Source organism: Sturnira hondurensis, unplaced genomic scaffold (assembly GCF_014824575.4).
Source record: "Sturnira hondurensis isolate 20B ecotype Veracruz unplaced genomic scaffold, ASM1482457v3 Scaffold0020579, whole genome shotgun sequence".
Taxonomy (NCBI): Eukaryota; Metazoa; Chordata; class Mammalia; order Chiroptera; family Phyllostomidae; genus Sturnira; species Sturnira hondurensis.
The window spans coordinates 6,331,809-6,355,094 of record NW_028093210.1 but is presented as its reverse complement, the minus strand read 5'-3'; positions in this window follow the sequence as shown (position 1 = coordinate 6,355,094).

Sequence of the window (23,286 nt, the reverse complement as noted above, 5' to 3'; positions counted from 1 at the left end):
AAGGGCAGCCAGCCCTGGAGGGTGGAAAGTTGCATGGGCTACAGGAACCTATAAATAAGATGCTGCCTGGAAGAGCTGAAAGAACACAGGGCTTGGAAGGTGGGTTCCAAGCTCAGTTCTGTGCCTAGATGACAGATGGTCACAGCTGAGCAGCATCACAAGTTAGTGCTTGCCTCAAAAACCGTTGTCACTGATCTTTCCACATAGTTGCTCCACCCCCAGACTTGTGCATTGCTAACACCTCTCATTCTGAAGATCTGGACTGAAATTTCACATCTTTCTAGAAGCCTTCCCAAGCCATCTGATCAAAAGTGACTCTCTGTCCATCGTTCAGTAGCCTATTAACATATCTTATGTTTGTCATAGCAGTAATCATTATCTGAAATTATCTCCTTTATTCTGTTATTAATTTGTTCACCAGCTTATTCCTCTCCATGTACCTTCTGTAATTGCTTTTCACGGTCATTGCTGGTACCTAGAACAACAGTTGACATATGTTGAGAAAATAAATGAAGGAAGGAAGGAAGGACAGAAGGAAGGAAGAAGAGGAACTTGAGTTTTTATCAACTCTATTGTTTAGAGACATCTGAGGTACAGAATGATTAACTGGTATGTTCAAAGTCACACAGGAAGTCAGTAGGAGAGCCAAGGTTTAAACTCACATCTGTTGGACTCGACGACCTGTATCTTCTAAGATCTCTCACTACTTTGATAGTTATTATGCTCACATGTATGAAAGTTTGCTGAGATAATATTGACACTTTTGCATTAAAAATAATACAACAATTCCTCTGGCTCCTACCCTCTTCTAGAAACTTTCTTTATTATATCAGCTTGAGTCTTGTTGGTATTCAGCTGAAGCTTTTTCTACAAGTACTTGAAACAATCAGAAGGGAGATGTCTCTTGTTCCAATCCATCCACTATCCCACATCCAAGCAGTCTTTGAAAAAAAGGATGGATAACTTAGGTTCTGACTCTGCACACCACAAGTACTTTCTGTAATTGTTTAACAAGTGGATGCTGTTATTTTTAGTTTGAACAGTAAATAGAAGGGGGGGAGCAAGGACTTTCTAAGAAAATTAACATCCAGACAATCTCTCTTTACTGTAGATTAGTTTTTGCTCTCTTCTAGACACCCAAAACATTCAAGTAAGAAAAACATTCCACCTTTGATCATTTTAAAATATTCACTAAAAAACAAAAACAAAAACTTAATTGAGGAAATGTGAAGCCCTCTTGATCTCTATGAAAACACAGCCAATTACCAAGACACTCTCCAAATAACCCAAAAGCTTGTATAAATGTCTTTTAGCACTGGGAAAGTAAAACTAAATATTTGCTACATGCCAAACAAAATTAAGATTTATTGGGCACCAAAGGAAAAAAGAAAGAGCAAGCTACTTCTGCACGTTGAAATCCCACTGCTACAAAGAGAAACAGGGCCTTTTGAAAAGAAAATGTTTTAGCCATGTTTACAAGGGTCATTTCAATGTTTTTGAAACTCTGCTACTGAATAATGCATGTTACTCAAGTGAAAACATAAACCAGCCAAGGAAAGCCTAGATGCCCAGGTGAAAGAGAACAGTTCAACATGCTGAGGCAGTCTGATTCCTTCCCATCCAAGAGAGGGTGGTGAGATGCAGAGGACAGGGCCTCAGCTCTTACACAAGGTTTGGAGCTAATTTTTGACTCATCAGGAAATTAGTCTGCAAGGAGGTATACATAGGGTTGTAGAGCATAAAGAGTGTTGGGCTGGAGGCTAAGCACTGTGGCACCAACATCCACTTAGTCATTCCCTAACAGGACACATTATTTAACTTTAGTTATGAGCTGAATAGGAATAGTGGCTTAGATTTCAGAGTCTTCTGGGAAGATCAAATTAAATAGCATGTGTAAAGCACAGTGCCTGGCACATAGTAACCACTCAATAAAGTTTAACTATCTCATTAGCAGTAGTGTAGTATTGGCAGATACGGCAATGTGACCACATAATCCCCTGTGATCCTCTGTATTTCCAGTTTCCCTTGCAAGTAGTTTGGGACAGTGTGACTAATTCTGGCTAATGGACTGCCAGCAGAAGTCATGTGGGTCATATCCAGGCAAAGGCAGGTAGACAGGTAGAAGTGGATACCAGTTCTTAAAGCTCTTGTTTTCTCCTGCTGTGGCAATTCTGGGAGCCATGCTGATATGGTAGCATCACAAGATAGTAGAATCCCTTTGAGTCTGGTTTCTAAAGGATTATACATAGAGAAGCCACCTCTATCCTCACCCCAGACCATATGGGACATAAAGTATGAACTGAAAATACATCTTTGTTTTTAGACTATTGGAATTCTGATTTGTCACTGCAACATGTCCAGTTTATGCTGCCTACTATGATTTATCATTATTTCTCTTATGATTTCTTGATCAAAGCAGACTGAAGGGGACCAGAAACCTCTCTCTATTTTTACTGTGAAAAAAATATATATTCACACATACATATATATACACATTGTGAATATTTATATATATTGTGAATATATATGTACATACATTGTATGTGTATATACTATAGTATATATACTATATATACTAATATATATTTAATATATATATAAATAAATATGTATAATATATATAATATATATATATATTTAATTCTTAATTCTTAATGGTTTATGGGTTTTACCAGTCCTTAGAAGTGACTTTAAGCAATTTCTGAAATCAGGAAGAAATGTATATATTTCATTGCAATACATTCTTCCTACTGCTGCTTTTTCGTATTTATAAAACACCATCCTGTCCTCCAAACTCCCATTGTTCCCATTTCCACCTCTTCACCTGGCAATCGAGGTTCTCTGAGACCTGCCCCTCACTCTCACTCTTTCCTAAACTCCCTGCCACAGTCAGGCTGCTGTTCACTTTGTGTCCACGTCTCTGAATGATCTGAAAACTCTGAGCGTCCATATCTTCACTCTTGCCACATCTCTATCCTGGAATGCTTCTCTGGCTCCCTTTCCAGTTCTTTAAAAAATAATACAACATTAAATACTTAGCTAGAGTCTGATTTATTGATAAAAAGGGATGACTCTAACACAGAAGACTGAAATTTAACTGTTTTCAAAAATTCTCCTTAAGGTTCTATGAACTTTGCCTTTGGCTTCTTTTTTTTTAAAATAATAGCTTTATTAACATATAATTGACATACTATATAGTTGATCTATTTCAAGTATATATTTAAATGCTTTTTTATTTAGTCACCAAGTTGCACAAACGTCATCACTATTAATTTTAGAACATTTCTCTCCCCCCTCCCCCCAAATATGTAACCATCTCTTACATAACATCATCTGTGTCTATACAGTGTGACCACATTTAACCCAGTAGTAGCATTCACTCCCTTTTCCTTCTACCTCCAGGCCCTAGAATCTGCTAATCTATTTTCTGTCTCTATAGATTTGCTTATTCTGGAATTTCACATGGAGTCATAGTGTGTGGCCTTTTGAAACAGGCTTACTTATATCATTTAGCCTAATGTTTTCAAGGAGCATCTATATTGTAACATATCAGTATTTTCATTCTTTTTCAAGGCTGAGTGACTATTCCACCAACACCTCCTGGCTGTTTGACCTTGGTCCATTTAACTCTCTGAAACTTCCAAAAATTGTGCCTACCTCGTAGGTTGAGTTAAATGCTGCAATACATATACAGTGTTTAACAGTGTCTGCCATGTGGTTAGGATTCAATCACTGGTAGATGTATTGTTTAATAATAGTGCCATTAGTTTGATTTTACTGTGACCATCCTCTTCACAGTATTCAATCTTCTTAAAAACCATGACTTTATTTTGGTTGCCATGACTCTTATTGATATACCATAATTAATTTAGTTACTTTGCTAATTAGGCCATGGGTACTTTTGATCTCCAGTAAATTAACTAATGCTGCTTTTTCCATGTGAGTCTTGAGAGAGCTTTTTCTCTCAAGAGTAACATGTTCATGTCAAAGTCCTCTGCCTCTCCCCACTGGCCAAGTCTGGGCTGTCTTCACCCAGTGCAGTGTGTCCCTGTGGGGAAAGACAAACTGCTCCAGTCATCTCACTTCCCTAGACAAAAGACCTCCAATGGAAATAAAAACCAACCATTTCTTTTTCTAAGCAGAAGCCATGGTTGTTTGCTCACTCGGCAGCCCTTCTCTAGCAGGGGGGTAATTTGTAGCTTGAACGATTGAGACAAACACTTGGCGTGAGACGGAGAGAAGTAGAACGAGTCGAGTCTGTAATTGGAATATTTTGTCTCATTTATTCTTGATAATGTGCCATATTCCAGTCCATCGGCCAGAGGCGATTGTTCACAGAATGCGTTACACCTGGTATCAGTGCTTATGAAAATCAGATGTAGTTCATCATGACGTGCTTTTTAGAGCAAGGGTTTAAAATCCTTCCCAATAATTCTAGACTCTCTCTCTAGCCCCCCTCCCTTTCTCATTCTCTCTTTATTTTCCCTACATTTTTTTTTGGTCCTCTGTAGGGTTCTGGTTACATTTCTTTGGAGTCCAGGGATGCTGAGCCATTTTTACCAAGTCTCTAGGTAATTCTTTCTGAATTTCCTGCAGGTAGTGATGGAAGATGGTGGGCTCTTGAGGGGGCAGGGGAGTCTAGAATTATTGGGAAGGATTGCAGAATTGAATTGTTCTGGCAGCCACACTGTTCTCCCACCCCCACCCCAGGCACCTCCTTCTGGTTAGGGAGAGCAGGCACTCACCTGTAGTGTGGCCAGAAAGCTCGAATGAAGGAGATCGCTCCTGTTTTTTATTGTTTTATAAAACAACACGAATGTTTAAAAACCTTTACTCTCCTGAGTCTCTGCAGGTTATAGAAGAAATAAAGCGACTGTATGGGCTGACTTTTCCAGGGAGCTCTGTCAAAAGTGACCCTGAAATTTAGATATTTATAAGGACCAACTGAGAAACCTATAAAACACATTCCTAGTTGCAGCCTAGCTCCAAATAGTATGAATCAGAACTTTCAGGGGAGGGCTCTGGGCATCTGTATTTTGGGGTTCCTGAGGACTCTGAAGGAATCAAGTTGGGAAACATTGGTCTGGAGCAGCACAGCTCAACCCTTGCTGGCATCACCTGGGGTCCTTATTTAAATGCACATTATGATCCTGCACAACTCTCCCAGGTACTGGTGCTGCCGGTGCTCACACCACACTCAGGGTAGCAGGAATATATAGCAGAGGCGAGCAAACTCCACCTGCTCCAGATTTGGTACCCGTGACCCAAGGATAACTGATAAAGATAAATGAAAGTAACATTTCACCACACGTGAACATTCTACTGACTGTCCAGGTCCACAAGTGCAGTCTGACTGGGACACGGCCCCACTCATCCGTGCACCTGTCAACCATGCTGCTTTTGCATAGCAAGCTGCAGAGCCTGGGTGGTTGTGATAGAGATCATATGGCCAGAAGAGCTTACAATGTTAAATATTTACTATATATTTGACTATTTACAAAAAATGTTTACCAATCCCTGGTCTGGATCTGGAAGCAAAGATGCAGAGGTACCGTTTAAGAAAATGTATTACTCAGTAGAGCTGGAATGTAGAGAGTAAGACTGAAGATATAGTTTGTTGAATTTGAAAAACAGTAATANGACCCAAGGATAATTGATAAAGATAAATGAAAGTAACATTTCACCACACGTGAACATTCTACCGACTGTCCAGGTCCACAAGTGCAGTCTGACTGGGACACGGCCCCACTCATCCGTGCACCTGTCAACCACGCTGCTTTTGCATAGCAAGCTGCAGAGCCTGGGTGGTTGTGATAGAGATCATATGGCCAGAAGAGCTTACAATGTTAAATATTTACTATGTATTTGACTATTTACAAAAAATGTTTACCAATCCCTGGTCTGGATCTGGAAGCAAAGATGCAGAGGTACCGTTTAAGAAAATGTATTACTCAGTAGAGCTGGAATGTAGAGAGTAAGACTGAAGATATAGTTTGTTGAATTTGAAAAACAGTAATATTCAGTACATTAATATTACAATAAAACAGGAGATGAAATCTGACAAGGAAAAAAACTCCAAATTTTTAAGCTTCCCAACCTCCACCTCCTGACCCCAATTTCTGACTTTGAATGGTCACATATTTGCAAAATGGATTTCTTTTTTTCTTTTTTTTTTGCCCACTAATTGAATTAGAATGACAAAAAAAATACCTTTAGGCTCCAATATAATTCTAGACTCTAGTTAGAAAGGGTACAAGTGAAAAAAGGTTCATCTTCATCAGGCAGCTATAATCTGGAATAGAGATTCTTCTTTTTTATATGTTATATTTCCTTATAATTATTAAGGGAGTTAGTGATAGAATTTCCATAGATGAGTCCTTTCAGACATTAAAGAGAAAAACCAGGGGCCTAAAATAATGTCACTCATGCTAAAAATCCACGATACCAAATCTAGATTTAATACCTGACCTAACTGCTATAGACCTGACCCTCTCTACTACCTCACTCTTTACCCCATAGAAAGAAAAGGCAATCTGCATGATAAAACCCTTGCCTTCCCTTCTCCCCCAAAGAGGACCTGGTCTGAAAAAAAGAAGAAGTCCTTCCTTTTCTTTTGTTTAGAGCTCTCTTGCCCCACTCTTCTTCCTTAGCAAAGCCTCCATTTTGCACAACCCCCTGGAGCCCTCTTGTAGTTACTGGACTGCTGCTTGATTCATGAGTTCCTGGACAAAGCCAATTCAATCTTCAGAGTTACTCCATTAAATGTTGTTTGTAAACATAGAGAAAGGAGTCAGAATTCAGTTTCATTTACCTTTTCTAAAAATGTTTTTTTCTTCTTTCTCGACTCTATGTGGTTAGGATTGTGTTAGATGGGGCATAGAATAGGCAGAAGGGACTCAGAAAGATTTGCAAACTTGTACAAACAATCTGTAAAATGACCTCTCATTGAATTTTACCCCAGTAAATTGATTTCCTTTTTAATTTTGTTGTCACAGGATCCTAGTAGTAGAGTTTGGAGGCACAATGAGGTTGAGAACTTTTTTCTTGTCTTTTTGTATTGTATTTTATCCCATTACCATTTAGTTCCCTTATACCCACCTCCCCCCCAACAATCACCATACTGTTTTCTGTGCCCATGAGTCCTTTTTCCTTTTTATGTTTTACCTGAAAACATTGAGGAAATGGTGAGCACTCATAATACAATGAATACAATGATCAAAATCCCTCTTACTGGTCATAAGTCTTGCCTTTGAATGAACCGTAAGATGCTTGGAATTGGAAATTATTTGGTCATTCTCTAGTTGATTTGACTTCTTGTAGATAAAGGATATTTTTCCTGTGCAAGAAGTTTAGTTATTTCTTCAGCACACAGGGCTATATTTGTTTAAACTCTATTGATGCTCAATTTCTTGCCAGAGTTCAGAACTCTTAAAAGCCCAGCCAGACACTGTCAGCATCCTTACTGTAAACCTGCTTCTTTCTCCCAGACAGGAATGTCATTCTTTGATCTTTTCTCAAGCTTCACTCTAAGACTAAAAACAAATAGAAAAAAACAATCAAGAGAAAACTCTTCCTAAGCATTTTCCTGTATAATTAGGTCAATGTCCTTGCTTCTGTTAAGTTTCTGAAGGTGGATGAGATGGACTTCAAGGCCTCCTTCTATCTCTTCTTTCCCAAAGCTCTCTCTTCCTCTCTATTTTGCAAAGGGCTTGCAGCCCATGCTCCTAGCTCAGGCTAAGTGAGAGGCTCCAGCTATGAAAGAAATCAGAGGTAAAAAGCCACTTACCTTGGAACACAGTCTTTCAAAGACAGGTGACATATTCTAAGCAAGACAGAATATTTTCACTTCCCTGTAATTGTTCCTGACAGCTTGAACTGCAAAATATTGCTGAAAAGTCTCTTCCCTTTTTCTCTTTCACCAGCTCAGTCTCTCTCTCTCTCTCTTTTCTAGGAAAAAAACTTTTAAAAGAGAGAGAGAAACATCAAAGGGTTATTAATTTTTATATGTCTACTTGAGCCCAGCACTCTGATAAAGATAAGGTGAGGGCAGGGAAAGCTGGACTAGGAAGCAGTGCCTAGGAAGGAGAAATCCTGTCACTGCTAGTTACGTTCATGCCCCTCACTGAATGCTACCCCAGAAATGGAATACTTCTACGTGAAGAAATAACAACTTGGCCTTTTCCCACTTATACTGAAGCAGTAACCAATCCTTTGTGAAATTATGTAAATTACATTTTCTCCACTTCTTAGCCGTCTTTTCCATAGTTTTCATAACTGAAAGAGAAAACTATAGTCAATTGCAGAGGTCAGTATTAGTTTCCTACTGTTGTTATAATAAATTATCACAAACTTAGTAGCTTAAAAAATCAGTTAATATCTCTGAGTCAGGAAGAAATATCATGAGTTTTATTTTTCTCTTTGCTGTTTCCTATGTTTTCTATATAATAAGCAGTGTTCCTTTAGTAAATCAGGAAAAAAATGAAATAATAACAGAGTCACATGGTAAAGTCTTTTTAAATAAGTGCAATATAAATGTGTATGACACTGTCATATGCTGTCCTCATAGCCATCTGTAGGCTAAGCAGTATTATACTCACTTTACATATTTGGGATTTGTGAAGGAACTTGGCTTGCTCAAGGCCACAGATACTGAATGTATACAGGGCTGACACTTACGCTCAGCCTTCGAGATAGATATAGCACTGATACAATGGGGTCAAAACAAGTCTGCTCACTGTTCTTAGGAGCTTTTAAGGCAGATGTAAATAAATCATTACAAAGAAGTGCTGTAATAGGAAAGTGCTGGGAAATTAGATTGGAGAGTCAAAGAAAATCGTTTGAAAAATGCTATGTAGCCTTGAACTCATTTTACATGAGTAAAAATTAGTGAAAGACAGAACAAGTTCATTCACCAAGATCCTAAGAACATTTTCTAATTCCAAGTTCAGTTGTGTTCTCTCCTCTGTGTTCAACTGACCTTTCTTCCCACTCCTGGCTAGCTAATTTCTAAATAAATAACCTGCAAAGGGACTGTAGACAGTATCGTCTGTAAGATTTTGGCTTGTTTTATTTTAACCCCTAAAGAACTTATAAATCAATTTTCCTGCAGGTGGTTCTTGAAAACACATGAGTGGGGAAAATCCAGATAAATTTTTTTTGCTTTATTATTAAAAGAACAAAACAAACAAGTGAACAGTAACTATAGCAAAAACCCAATACACTCTGAATATGGCTTACAGAACATCTCAAAACCAATTTTCCCATTTATGTAAGACACCAGACCGCCAGCATATATGGCCTAAAGCCCTACCACTCAAATGTGTAGAACTGATTGCACCCAATTCCTAAAGAATGCACTTGCACGCTAGTTATTTTCTTCCTTCTTTTACTTTTATCCCTACTTTTTATATTTAAAAGTGATTGTCAGCCAGGGCACTCTTAAAACTGAGGCTGTGCTACTGTGCAGAAATGCAAACCCATGGGTCTGCACCATCATTAAAATGCATTCTCATTGGGAAGAAGGCAGTTGAGGTCTGAGCCCTTCAGCTTAAAGGGCTTCCATGGAAATGTGTCAGCAGTGGAGGCTGAAAAGTTCACACAGCAACGCGATTCACAACATTCTGTTCTCAAGTCACAGTTCAAATCCAGTTGTCTAAAGTTGATTCAATTCAATAGAGTGAGACTTCTCAAGCAGTCAGGGCAAGCCGACCCCATTATTCTTCCCCAGCAAAGTGGGCACGCCAGGTTTGGAAACTTTTGAACTGTGTCCTCAACACTCAAAATCCAATTTCCCAGGCTCCTTCACTGAAAAAAATAGAACTAGAAGCCAAGGGCTGCAAAGGGGGAGACTAAGAGGATGTTTTTCTTTTATGTTCTTACCTTTAGAAAGGCAAATGACTTTTTATGAGGATGCAGTTTAAACTTTGTTCAGCTACTATGGAATTACAAGAAAGATGCTTACCAGTTTAGCTGGAGTGGCCAGCAGCCGTGGAATTGTATTTCCCTCTAGATTAATTGTATTTTCCTGTTTCTCACTGTAACATATCTTTCATGCAATTCTGATTTCATTTCTGCCTTCTAATACCTTTAATTTGTTTTCACCACTTTCATTAATAAGGTTCAGGATGTCAGGCATGGGTTTTGGAGAAAGCAGACATGCCAGGGCTGCCCAGTCTTAAGTTTCTCATTTCTCTTGATTTTCATGATACTGCTTCCCTTTAGTTACTCTTCTTTACTCATCCAGATAGACCTCATAACCCTCTTCTAATTGCCTTCACTGATCTCCTTCTACCTGCATCTTACATGTTGTTGTAGGTTCTATCCTGAATTATCTCATAAAATCCCTTGCCTTGCACAAGTACAAGTCAACCCATGAATACTCAGATTCTAGTTGCATATCTCCAGAAGGGTATGCTGTAGATACCACGAATTCAGTCTATTCCCAACTGAAGCCCCTACCCTTTCACCTCTTGAATAAAGTATAAACAAACAGAAAAACAAAATCAAGTGATAGATTAAAAAGACACGGAGCAATGTTTAACCAACTTTACTGTCAATGGACTTGACAGCTATGTTAGGATAGAGTGGCTAGAATCTTCAAACATTCACCTGTAAATTTTACATGGTTCCTTCTCTTAATAGAGTTAACTGATTCAGGTCATTTCTGCTAATTTCCTTCTTAACTAGAGTCTCTGAGTCAGTTGCAAATTGATTTACCCTCTAGTGGATAAATGTTGGACAACTTGGCATTCTCAAGAGTGCAGTGCTGAGAGAATGAAACACTGCAGACAATTCTGGAGGTGTCTTTTTGTGTGTGTTGGATGCCAGAAAACTGGATGTTATTGATTTGGGTCATCTTTGAGAACCTCAGTCCAAATGTGCTCCTTTGAGGCACAGCCTTGATCTCTCCAGTGGAGGTCCTTGACTTCTTTTCTATGATACCTTGGAATTTACAGGAAGATATAACAATTACCTTAATTGGTTTTTCACAAAAGGAAATGGAGGCTTAGGTCTAGAGAGCTGGTAAGTGACAGAAGTGAGAATCAAATACACATTGATCTGAACCCCAGATCTTAGTTGCCATTTTCTAGCTGCTTACCCCAATGGTTCTCTCTCCTAAGTACCTTGTAAATCAGTTTGTTTCTCTGTTTTCACTGTGATAGCTTTATTCTAAGACCTTTATTTCTTGCCTAGGTCATAGGAGTAGTGTCTCTGTTCTTATTTCTTTACTCTTGCCTCTTTCTCCAATCTCTTCCTGTTATGTTTCTAAAATCAATATCTAACTGTACTCTTTCCCTTTGGCCAAATCTAGGCCATTATTTTTTTTTTTGTTTTTCCTTTTCACATGGAAATAAAGCTCATATAACAGGAAACTAATCATTTAAAATGTACAATCCAATAGCCATTAGTACATTCACGATGTTGTTCAATTAACACCTCTGTCTCAATTCAAAACATTTTTATCACCCACAAAAGAAACTCCATACCCATTAGGAAGTTTTTCTACCTTTCCCTCTCCTCTCAGCCCCTGGTGGCTTTAAACCTACTTTCTGTCTTTACAGATATTCTGGATATTTCATATAATGGAATTGTATAACATGTGAAGTTTTGCATCTTTTTTGGCATTTTCAGGGTTCATTCATGTTGTTGCATGTATCACTACTTTATTATTTTTATAGCCAAATACTATCCCATTGTATGTAAATCCTATGTTTTATTTGTATATATCATTCATCAATTGATTGGCATCTGGGTTGTTTTTACTTTTGACAATTGTGAACAGTATGGCTGTGAACATTCATGTACAGGTTTTTGTTTGATTAATTATTTTTAATTTTGAGAGGTATATAACTAGAAATAGAATTGCTGGTGGGATTTCTGATCATATGGTAATTCTGATTCACCTATTGAGTAACTGCCAAACTACAGCAGCTGAATTATTCTACATTCCCACCAGCAATAAACAAGGCTTCCAATTTCTCCACATCCATACCAATGCTCGTTATTTCCATTTTTGTTTGTTTGTTTTGCTCCTTCAATTATAGCTGTATTATAGTTTCCTAGGGTTGCTATAACAAAGTACCACAAATTGAGGGTGGTAAGACTTTGCCCCTAGTTCACTTTCCTCCTACAAATCTATATAACTATATTTCTTCTTGGGCAAAAAAAAAAGACAATGACTAGTATCATCTCTAAGGTCTCTTCCAGGCTCTACAGCCTATGTTACTAAGTCCTGTCCTTGAAGTGACACACATACACAGGTCTTTTATGGTAGCTTTTCTGCCCTGAGATGAAATTGTCCATCATAGGATTTCCCATCTAGGGTTCTGGGATAATAATCCCTCAGGGCATGGATGTGGGATCCGGGGCACTACAGCCCTCAGGCCAATCACCTCTGGATAAAAACAGCTTTCTCCACTTAACCCAGTGTGTTATATAAATATCTTTTTTTCATGTATCATGCATAAGAAGGCTGGGAAGCCCTTACTATTGGAAGTCAGTATGGTCCAATTGAAATGAAAGTCTTTGGTCCCAAACAAAAGTCCTAGTGTTCTTTCTGTCTTTCCTCTTTCAAGAGTTAGCTTGAACTCTTTTCCTTGTTGAAGTATCTCTTTATCCTTTAGAATTGTGGTAAGCAAAACTTCTTTGGAAGCTGTATCTGTAGGGTCTGGTCAGGAGACAGAAATCACACCAGTTATCTTAACAGAGAAGATTTAATACAAAGAATTATTAAGTAGGTATTGAACTAAAAAGGCAAAAAGAACACTGAGATATCACAGGTGAGCAGCTACCACCCGCAGGGCTGAAGGAACAAAGGGAAAATGTAGGAATTATTAAAATTTAGAGGATTGGAGGTAGAGTCCTGCCAAGCTGGGGCTGACCTCTGTCTGCAGGCACTCCTTGGCTGCTACTGGTCTCTGAGCTCAAAATTGTGGAGGGGGGTTTTATCTGAGGAGGGGACTTGTATGAGGGTGTAGAGATACAAGTCCCCCCTCACTTTTATAGTGAGGCTGGTTGTGTGATTTTTGGAGAAACTGATCATTGGAATCAACTGCCACTACTGGAATGAATAGAACAGAGGGGCCATGCTGGGATGGCTCAGGTAGAAACAGAAAGCAGAGAGGAAGCCAATACTAACCTAACAGCCAGGAGCAAGTCACTTCTTCCTTCTCCAGCTTTGCAGGCTCCCTAGGGAACCTCTGTTTGCAGGGTCTAACCAGCAGCTACTTGGCAAAGCAGAAATATGGTTTGCCCAGACTCTATCACATTACAGTGTGTAAAAAAGTAGGTTTGAAGCTAACAGGCAGTAGTGCATCAACTAGTACCAAACCCCTCCTCAATATCTTTTCCTTCCTGAAATCAATGAGTCCCTCCCCTGTTCCTGCATTCCCTCACATCATGGTATTTATGAATGATCTTGATGTTCCTCTCTTTCTCTTTAGCTACTTGAGAGCGAGGGTTGCATTTTTTTATCTCTGTGTCCTCAAATAATCCAGCATCCATATCATAGTAGATGTTCACTAAAGGTCTGTGTGAATGAATGAATGGCCAGAGCAAGCAAGGAAACAAAGAAGCCCATGGGGATGACCTTTATCAGGACTTGAAAAGAAAATATTGGAATGAAGCCAAGGTGAAAGATGGCAAATTAGGCCCATGACAATACTGTTTGATATCTTGGATCTACCCTTGTTCCTCCCAGTTGCATTTTCGTAACTCGTGGCAAAAGAAATAGTGCTACCACAGCAGGCAATCAGCCAGGCAGAGAAAGAAATTCATTGTGGTTGGGAGGATATTCAGACACCTGCTAAAACCAAGGTGCTGAAAAACTGATTGGCAACAGTGAGGTATGTTACAGGAGCCATGAACAAAGGTATTAGGGTGAGGGGCAAAAGTGACACCCATTCACCTGAAATAAAAAACTTTTCACACACATGGTCCTGCCTACTTCTCCAACTCTGTTGCTTAACAGTCAAATCCTGTTCAGCTCAGTCTCTGAGTCACTCCCTATAGCTTTTCTCTGCCTGAAACTCCAAGCTCGACCCACTTGATTAATTCTTAATCATCCAGAAAAACTCAAACCAGTTGTCTTCTCTTCAAGCACTTTTGCTTCCCAAACGGCATCTGTGTGGCTCCCTATTCTTTTCCCCAAAGACAGCAGACTGAAGTAATTAATCCAGGTCCTGGAGCCTGGATGCAAAGCCTGACATTCATCATTTGCCAGCTGGGCATATTAACTCTGCCTCAGTTTCCTCACTCATAAAATAGGTATAATGGTACTCCCTACTAAATATTTGTGACCATTACAACACAGAAAGCATTTAAATTGCTTAGGACATTGGCTAACACACATAATGTGGCCATAAACACTGATGACTAGTGCTACTATCACATTGTATTGTAATTGTTTCTTCAAATGGGATCTCTCTCACTAGGCCTTGGTGGGGATTTGGACTCATTCTTGTTGTCTTCTCAGGCCTTAGTGCATAGTAGATGTTCAATGAATACCAGAAATGAACCAGAAAGAATGAATAAGTTAAAATTTTGATTAAGTAGCTTGCCCAAGGCATAACAGGTTTCCTTAGTGGAACTGCCTGTCTAATAAGGAATTCACAGAAAATTCTTGTTGCTGCTCAAAATGTTTCTGCATTGGAGAAGCACATTTTCCTGTAAGAACAGTCTAGTTATGGTAGACATTAAGACTTTCTTGAAAAACTGCCTCCAGGTTGATTCAGCAAGCATCAGAGTCCCTATAGGACTCGAATGCAAATTGTATTTGGCAGGGCTCTTTTGTTAAACAGGAATAGAAACTCAACTGGAAAAAAACTTAGGAAAAAAGGAGAGATTTGTGAAAGGGTACTGAGCCAGTGTTTACTAACTGCAAGGAATTACCTGGGCCAGGGTACCAATGGGAATCAAGGGCCTTTACTTTTTCCATCTGTTATTTCATTGATTTATTTATCAATCACTGGACTTCTAATATTTTTGTTTTGCTTCTTTACAAAGGTACAGGTTGTCTCTCCTACTAGAACATCAGTGATTCTAGGTCAGGCACTTTGTACTAGTTTCTTATGAGTGTTATAACAAATGATCACGCACTTAGTGGCTTGAAACAACACAAATTTTTTCTTTTACAGTTCTGGAGGTCAAAATCCAGATAAGTCTACAGTGGCAACTGGGCTTCAATGAAGGTATTGGCAGAATGGAGTTCATTTTGCAGATTCTAGGAGTGAATTTGTTTCCCTGTGTTTTCCAGCTTCCAGAGGCTACTCATATTATTTTCTTGTAATCCTCTTACCATCTTTGAAGCCAACAGCTTTGACATCAGCATCTTCAAATCTTTCTGCCTTTGAACTTCCCATCTCTTTCTTATAAGAACCTCTGTGATTACACTGGATCCACCCATTTGGACAATTCAGAATAATCTTCCCATCCCAAGGTTTTTAATATTATCACATTTGGAAAGTCTCTTTTTTCCATATAGATTAGTATTCACAATGTTTTGGGTATTCTGTTATGGGCATCTTTGGGTTATGGGGAGAAAGGAAGCTTTATTTGTCTCAAAACTCAGCCTAACGTCTGTAGATAATAGTGTAAAAAATATCACTGCTTAAATGAATTAATAAGAGAGTGAACATACCTGTCTGTACATTACGGTCAGTCTTTCCCTTCAAACAGGCTTTTTGTCTCTGCAGGAAAACATGCCTGTCAATAGTTACTGAATTTTATGGCACCCTCCCCACTGCCCGCCCCATAATACTGCTCCTAGGAAGATGCTTACTTAATTCTTTTCTCTGTTCCTTTTGGAAAAAGCATCTTTTTTTTAAAGATTTTATTTATTTATCTTAGAGGGAAAGGGAAGGAGAGAGAGAGAGATATCAATGTATGGTTGCCTCTTGTGCATCCCCTGCCAGGAACCGGGAACTGGCCTGCAACCCAGGCATGTGCCCTGACTGAGAATCGAACCGCGATCATTTGGTTCGCAGGCCCGCACTCAATCCACTGAGCTACACCAGCCAGGGCTGGAAAAAGCATCTTGAAGAATGATTCTGATCAGTCCTATTTGGTTCAGGCCTGTGGATAAGCCAACTGGATATAAAAAAGTGGCTATTCACGGTGGTTCTCTCTCCTAGTTAAAATAAGAACACAAGTGGCCCTGTAAATACTAGGCAACTTTTTCTTAGCATATAAAAAGTTATTTTTGTATAGGTAGTCAGTCCATATCCATTATCCAGATAATGTAAGAAATTATGAGAGGTATGTACCAGCTGGGAAGATAATCACCTGACAGTGGTTACTTTGAAAAATTTGTGCCCTTTACTCCCTGCAGGAATTTATTTCCTAATGATTGATTATTGCACAAGAATGCCAGCTACATATGGATCTGGTTATGAAAGTTCTAAACGAGTAACTTTTTAACCTATCAGACACAGTGCCTCCTCTTTTTAAAAATAATGTCTGGCCTGGCCAGACAGCTCAGTTGGTTAGAGAGTCATCCTGATATGCCAAGGTTGTAGGCTCAATTCCTGGTCAGGGCACATATAAGAATCAACCAATAAATGCATAAATAAATGAAACAACAAATTGATATTTTTCTCTCTCTCTTCCTCTATCCCCCCTCTCTAAAAATAAAACAATAATGTCTAATTCCCCTTTTATAATCCTAAAGTGAAACTCATAGATAATATATATGCCTGCACAATTTTGGCTACAATAAATGCTCAAAATGTAATGTAAAAGAGAACAAAAGTTAATTTATAGCAAAATAATTTGTATTTCAACATGTTAAATTGCTGTCACAGCTACACTATAAAACAGCAAATTCCCTCACAAAACCGTAAAGTGTCAGTAGGAGGCACTCTTGCCTCTGTCAGAGACCACTGGCAGAAACTACAATGTATAACAGTGTATGACAATTCTCACCCATGCCAATTAATTTCTATCAGATCATACTGTTATAATCCTTTATGGCACCTAAAGCCATCTTGTTCCATTATTTGTTGACTTATTTACTAGCTTTCTCCTCTCCTTGAATATAAACTCCATGATATTGGGAATTTTGCCTCTTTTAGTGCTCAGCAGTACATATATGTGTATGTATATATACACACATATATATATTTGTTGAACTAATGATTAAATGAATTCTCCTTTTGACAAGCCAAAGCACTTGTGATCTGGAAAGGCCTTTTGTGACTATCTCACTGAGGACACCAAGACTGAAGGAAGGTGGAATTGACTTGCACACAGTTACAGAGCTAGCAAGTGGATAAACCCAGATATCCTGACTCCCAATCCATGTCCTGGCATACAGCCATCATGCATGTATGGATTAAGTTTAACCTTCAAAAACTGAACAGAGGGAGTTTCAGTTTTGACACTCTTACTTCTTTTTATACAATTAATCAGGCAATGGGTATTTAAATATAATTATTTCTAATGAAGATGAGAAATATTTAGTAGATCCTAGCTGGCATGTGATAGCTTTCACTTCCTACTTTCTCCAAGGACCTCTCACATCTGTCCTATATAAACCCCAAACTGCCCGCTCTGGGATGCTAAGGTAGCACTTCCTCTCTAGTGATTAACCAATCCAGCAAGTGCTTTTTATTTTTTCCCAATCAACCTCCCAGGAAGACAAATTTCTTGTGGAGAAGAAAGCCAGGGTATGCTTTGCAGATGGCATGAAAAGAGGAATAGTGACAGAGAGTACATACTGCTGAAAATAGCATATGCCAAGGGCTACTTTGCAATATTAGTTTATGAATTTTGCCAGCTCAGTAGTGTGTTAGCAGCCGTAAACCACTTGGAAGTTTTCCTTGTTTATTCTATTCAAAGAGATGTTGCATCTTAGCATACAAAGCAATATCCAACAGCAGTTGGGTCTGCTTAGATTTAGAACTGAGCTGAGAGAGCAGTTTATATTTGCTTTTGATTTCTCTCTGTAAGAGAAGTGCAATGATTATTTCCAGCAACTTTGGGAGTCATATTCTAAAAATCAGAAGAATACAAGTGAAAAAGCAATGCAGGTATATGTAAGAAAGATCAAGAGTGAGAAAGAGTCAATGATTTGTTTCTGGAAGCTGCTGACCTGTTTACAATTTATTTCAAGCTCAGAAATCAAGCCTGTAAACTCACCCAGACCAATGTGGTTATGAGTTAGTAAAGAACATATTTCAAGTGTAGCTTAAGATTAGTTCTTAATAAATCTTTTCACCACATTCCCCACCCCACCTGCCTATAGTAACCACCACTCTGTTGTCTTGTCTATGAGTTAAACTTCTTTTTACCTAGCACTCTCTTGAACAAGTTTTTTTGCATCTTCATGCATCAGCTTTTTTTTGTCTGTAAAATAAAGGTGATATTAATAGTGCCTACCTCCTAGGGTTGGTGAGGACTGAAAACTTCTGACAGCTTGTCAGTAGGGTCCTTCACACAAATAACATGCTTGATAAACAGCAGCTTTTATCACCTTTGGTCATCTTCATCATCATTATGATTGTACAGGGTGGGACAAAAGTGTGTCTACAGTTTTTGGTATAGAAAATGATGCAATAATTAATAAATACTAATACAAGAATAAACTCCATGTTTCATGTACTTACAACTGTAAAACTACTTTTGCCCCACACTATATTTATTTCCAGTTCTATGCATGGGTCTTGCCCTACCTACAAAATATCAATTCCAAAATTTGAAACACAGAGTTATCCTAATGGGCAAACAGGCTAAAAACTGAATCAGTTGTTTTTATAACTTATCTATACTACATCAAAAAGTAACTAAAATGTCTTTATTTAGATAGGAACCATACATGCAGGGCTTGAGTTTAATTCTTTAATCATCAAACAGTGAGTTTTTTTTACCACAAATATTTGGTTCAAGTTTTTTAAATATCAGGGGAGAGGGCATCTTTTTATTCTATTGACCTAGCTGGTTGGTCTCTTTTCTTTCCTTTTTAATTATTAGAAGAAATTTGAATGGAGGCACTACTATCTTGGCTGTCTGGGACTGAATTGCAAAATTAAAACATTTTTTACTCAGATTGCCAGTAAGCCACTGGGGTTTATGTAAACTACAGTGAAGTGATAAAGAGATAATTTGAGGTCAGATCTACATACAGCTAGATGCCCAGCCAACCAACAAGTTTGTTCTCCATTGTTATAAGTCTAACTTTTTTTTTTAAAGATTTTATTTATTTATCATTAGAAGGGAAGGAAGGAAGGACAGAAACATCAATGTATGGTTGCCTCTCGTGAGTCCCCTGCCGGGAACTGGCCTGCAACCCAGGCATGTGCCCTGACTGGGAATCGAACCACGACCGCGTGGTTCGCAGGCCCTCACTCAATCCACTGAGCTACACCAGCCAGGGCATAAGTGTAACTTTTTAACTACAAAATTGGAAGTAGAAGATTTGTCAGAGTTACACCAGAGAATCAGAATAAAAATGTGATGCCTAACTACTCTCATTGTAGAGGCAAGCTTGTTAATAAAGTTATGTGAAGTTTCTATATGTGGACAAATTAAATGTACCCAGACAAGGGTCTAGTAAACTCTTGTAAAGTAGGGGTTGACTTTCCTTTGTTATTGTTGCACCCTTAATATGTAAAGTGGCACATATATGTTTAATTAATATGCTGTGAGTGAACTGAAAGAATGAACCAACCTTGCTCAGCTACATGCAGCTAGATACTAGGCATATATACTTGCATCTTATCCTTGTGGTCCAATGACTACTGGGACTTTCATAGGGATGGGGAATGTGAGTCTCAGAGAGGTGATGTCACTTCATGGTGACTCGGCTGTAAAGTAGAAAATGATCAATTAGAATTCAGATCTGACGGCAAATTCTCTATTATTTCTTCCTTTATAGACACTCCCACCCAAACTATGTTGCTTCAATGATGGAAATTCACCTCAATAGAAATAACTTTAGAGCAGAGATTGTCTCAGAAAACAGTGAGTGCATCATTAGCTCTGTGCTAGTAGAGGGAATATTGGAAGAAGGCTTTCAAGTATTGGAATTGGCACAGGGTATTGGACAGCAAGAGGTTTAATGTTTTCTCCATCTATGACACATCAATGGCTTTTTGATTAATGACAGTAAGTCATTCATCCACTTATTAATAATTTAATTCGGTTTCCTGCTGATAAGTATGTACAATTAAAACAATGCTCTCAGTCATTAAAACCAGAAGAAACTGCACTTCTCCTAGATACCTTGTTTGCTTTTATCCAGTGAATGATATAAATCATGACCTGATTATATGTATTTGTGCTCACATGTGCATGCACATTGATGTTTCCACGTTTGCTACTGAGTTCAGAGCAAAATTTAAAGTCCACCTCTGAAAAGTGATTCAGCCACATATTAGATATGTATTTTATTAATTAGTCAATATTAGTCAATATTATTTCTTTATCCCATCCTACATTTCACCTGAGTTTCTTAAATTTTTCCATTTTATGTTTCTGTGTATATTTATAAGATTTATCAAACCCTTTTTTCGGAAAATTATGCAAATGCACGTGAGCTTTTGTGTGTATGTGCATGTCCACAAAAATACCTGCATGCTCCTCTTTGTTATTCAGCCTTGAGCCTTTGAACTTCAGCCAATGCAAAGGAACAGAAATATTGCTGGCGGTAACTTCAATTAGTGCCAGCCAAAACAAGCAGGCATATTGAATGTCTGCTTTTCCCATCCCTGACTCCAAGAACAGCCCATCACAGAATTCTAGCCCAACCTTACCCTCTGTGGAACAAGAGCCATTTCTCTCTTGCAAGCTCCAGAGTCCTAAATCTGACTTCCTTGGAGGGGAGGACAGTTTTTTGTTTGCCAAGGGTAACTGAGGTGCCTGCATCTGTCATGCTGATCCATCCAGAACTCTTGCCAGATCCAGTATGCTGGTCCATTATGCTGACCTGCTAATACAAACATTAGCGTGAGGATGCCTAGAGCCAAAGGCTGGAAACCAAATCTATAGCAAGGAGCTGTTCAGGCCAGCCAAAATGAACCAGGGCTTATTCTATTAGAGAGAATATTTCGTTTGCTCCAATAACGAGAACTCTGTTGAGAATGGTTAATTCAATTCAGCCCATCTTATCAGATTTATTTTTAATGAAACTGAACAATAGTTTCATTTGTTATGTTATTAGTTTTCCCAGTAGGAGCAACATGACTTTAGCACTTAAAGCAAAGCAGACAAGCTTTGCCAATGTCTTTGGCTTATCAGTGTTGTCTGCCGATTTGGATATTACACAGTGAAAAGCTTGTCTCCTCTCCTGTGTCTACTTTCTTGCTCATGGGACTTAGAGCTGTGAGGCTATCTTTTTTCCTGTGTAACCTCTCTGTCTCATCTAATCTTGTCATTCCCAGGGCTCCTGATTGCCACATTTCTACCAGTTGCTAGATGAGTGACATTGGCAAACTGGCTTAACTTGTATAAGCCTAATTTATTTTTTCATGTGCAAAGTGGTGATAAAATAAGTCACTCCATAGCATTTTCATAAGAATCAAATGTGATATTGTTTTAAAAATAAATAATACTGGGCATGCAGTATGTGCTCAATAAATGTTATTGTCATCCTGTTTCCTTGTGTTCATGTATATTAGTCACTCCTTCACGGGCAGGAACTGCATTTTGGATGTTTATTTCCTAGGTGTGTCTTAATTTCCTGTAAGCACTGAAAAAAATACTTGCTTAATTGAGTTGATTGCTGTGTCTCCAAATGTTACATTCCTATCATCACCCTATTTTATTATCCTTTTTTATTTTTTTCTCTGAAACTTCTCTTACCATTCTGGTTCAATGCAATATTCCTTCCTCCAATCACCATTCACTCTTCAGACTCAGAAAAAAGAACGTTCAAGTAAAGAAAAATTTTTGTTGCATTTTTGTACATATGCATCCTGATGAAACACAAAATTAGATGAAAGTCTACCACACTTATTCAATCCTTAATTTAAAAATATGGGAGTGAGGCAAGATGGCAGAGGAGTAAATGGAAGTGACACTAACCTCCCAGGACCAATCTGGAATTACGACTAAATTGTGGCGAAATCACCTACACCAAACAAGTGACCAATAGTGAGTGAGAAGCCTTATAACCTCCGACAGACAGAAGAATCAGCTTCATTACTAAAAATCTGGTAGGGAGTGCAGTAGAGACTTGAGAAGGCAGGCTGGATGTCCATAGGCAGCAGTGTAGGAGGGGTAATTAAGCAACTGGTTGTATCTCACTGAGAGATGTGGGGCCTAAACCCTAAGCTGGGATCTCCAGCCTAGAGCACCAGAGCCCAAAAGGTACACAGATAACAACTTGTGGCAAAAAGCAGCAGAGAGACTGAGGGATGGAGACACAAAGAGCCATTTAAAGGGCCAACGCACAAATATTCATTTGCAGCCACTTACCCAGGGACCTGGCAAACGTTGGGGCAGAGCAGACTAGAGATACCTGAGGATAGGCTGAGGATAGAAGCTTTGGGAGAGAGCTGAGAGAGTAGCCACCAGAATCCAAGTGCTGAGCCAACTCCAATATGGCAACAGTCATCCTGCTCAGGCAGACCACTCCCCTACGAGTGGCAGCAGACTTAAGGGAAACAACAGCCCCAAACACAGGAGAGACTCTGCCCTGGTTCTGTGGTGCTCAAGCCTGACTGCTGTGTGAAGAGAAAGTAGATTAACAACTGAAGGATATAGCCAAAAACAGCAGATCCCTGGCAGTCTCAGAGCAGGCTGCCTAAGGTCAGACAAAGTCAACATCTGACATCGCCAGAGGCAGACCCAGAAAGGTAAAACAATGGTTACTGAGACAAAATTCACTATGAACTTCTCTGTGATATTTTCTTTCCTGCATAGCTTTTTAACATTCATTTATTTTCCATCAAGTTTGTGTATATTAAGTCACTAGATTTTATACTATAGTTTATTTCTCTCCTTTCTTATTATAGTCTTAATCCCTTTATAGCCTTATTAATACTAGTTCATTTGCTGTTGATAGTGTGATTGTGGGAGATGAGGGAGAAGATATTTTTGCTGATGTGGATTTGTTCTTTGAGCTTTGTGGTTTTGTTCTGGCAGGACCTGAACAACAGCATACAAAATGTGGTGGTTGGAGTGACCCCCCAGTCAACCAGCTAGAGGGAAGGACCCACCAAAAAACAACCCAGCAACAATCAAAACCCAATAACATCCAGAGAGCCAACATAAATGACCTAAAGGGCAATCCAAGAGCATCAAGTTCAGGAGATCAAGGACACTGCACCACTGAAGCTCACAGGCCTCCTG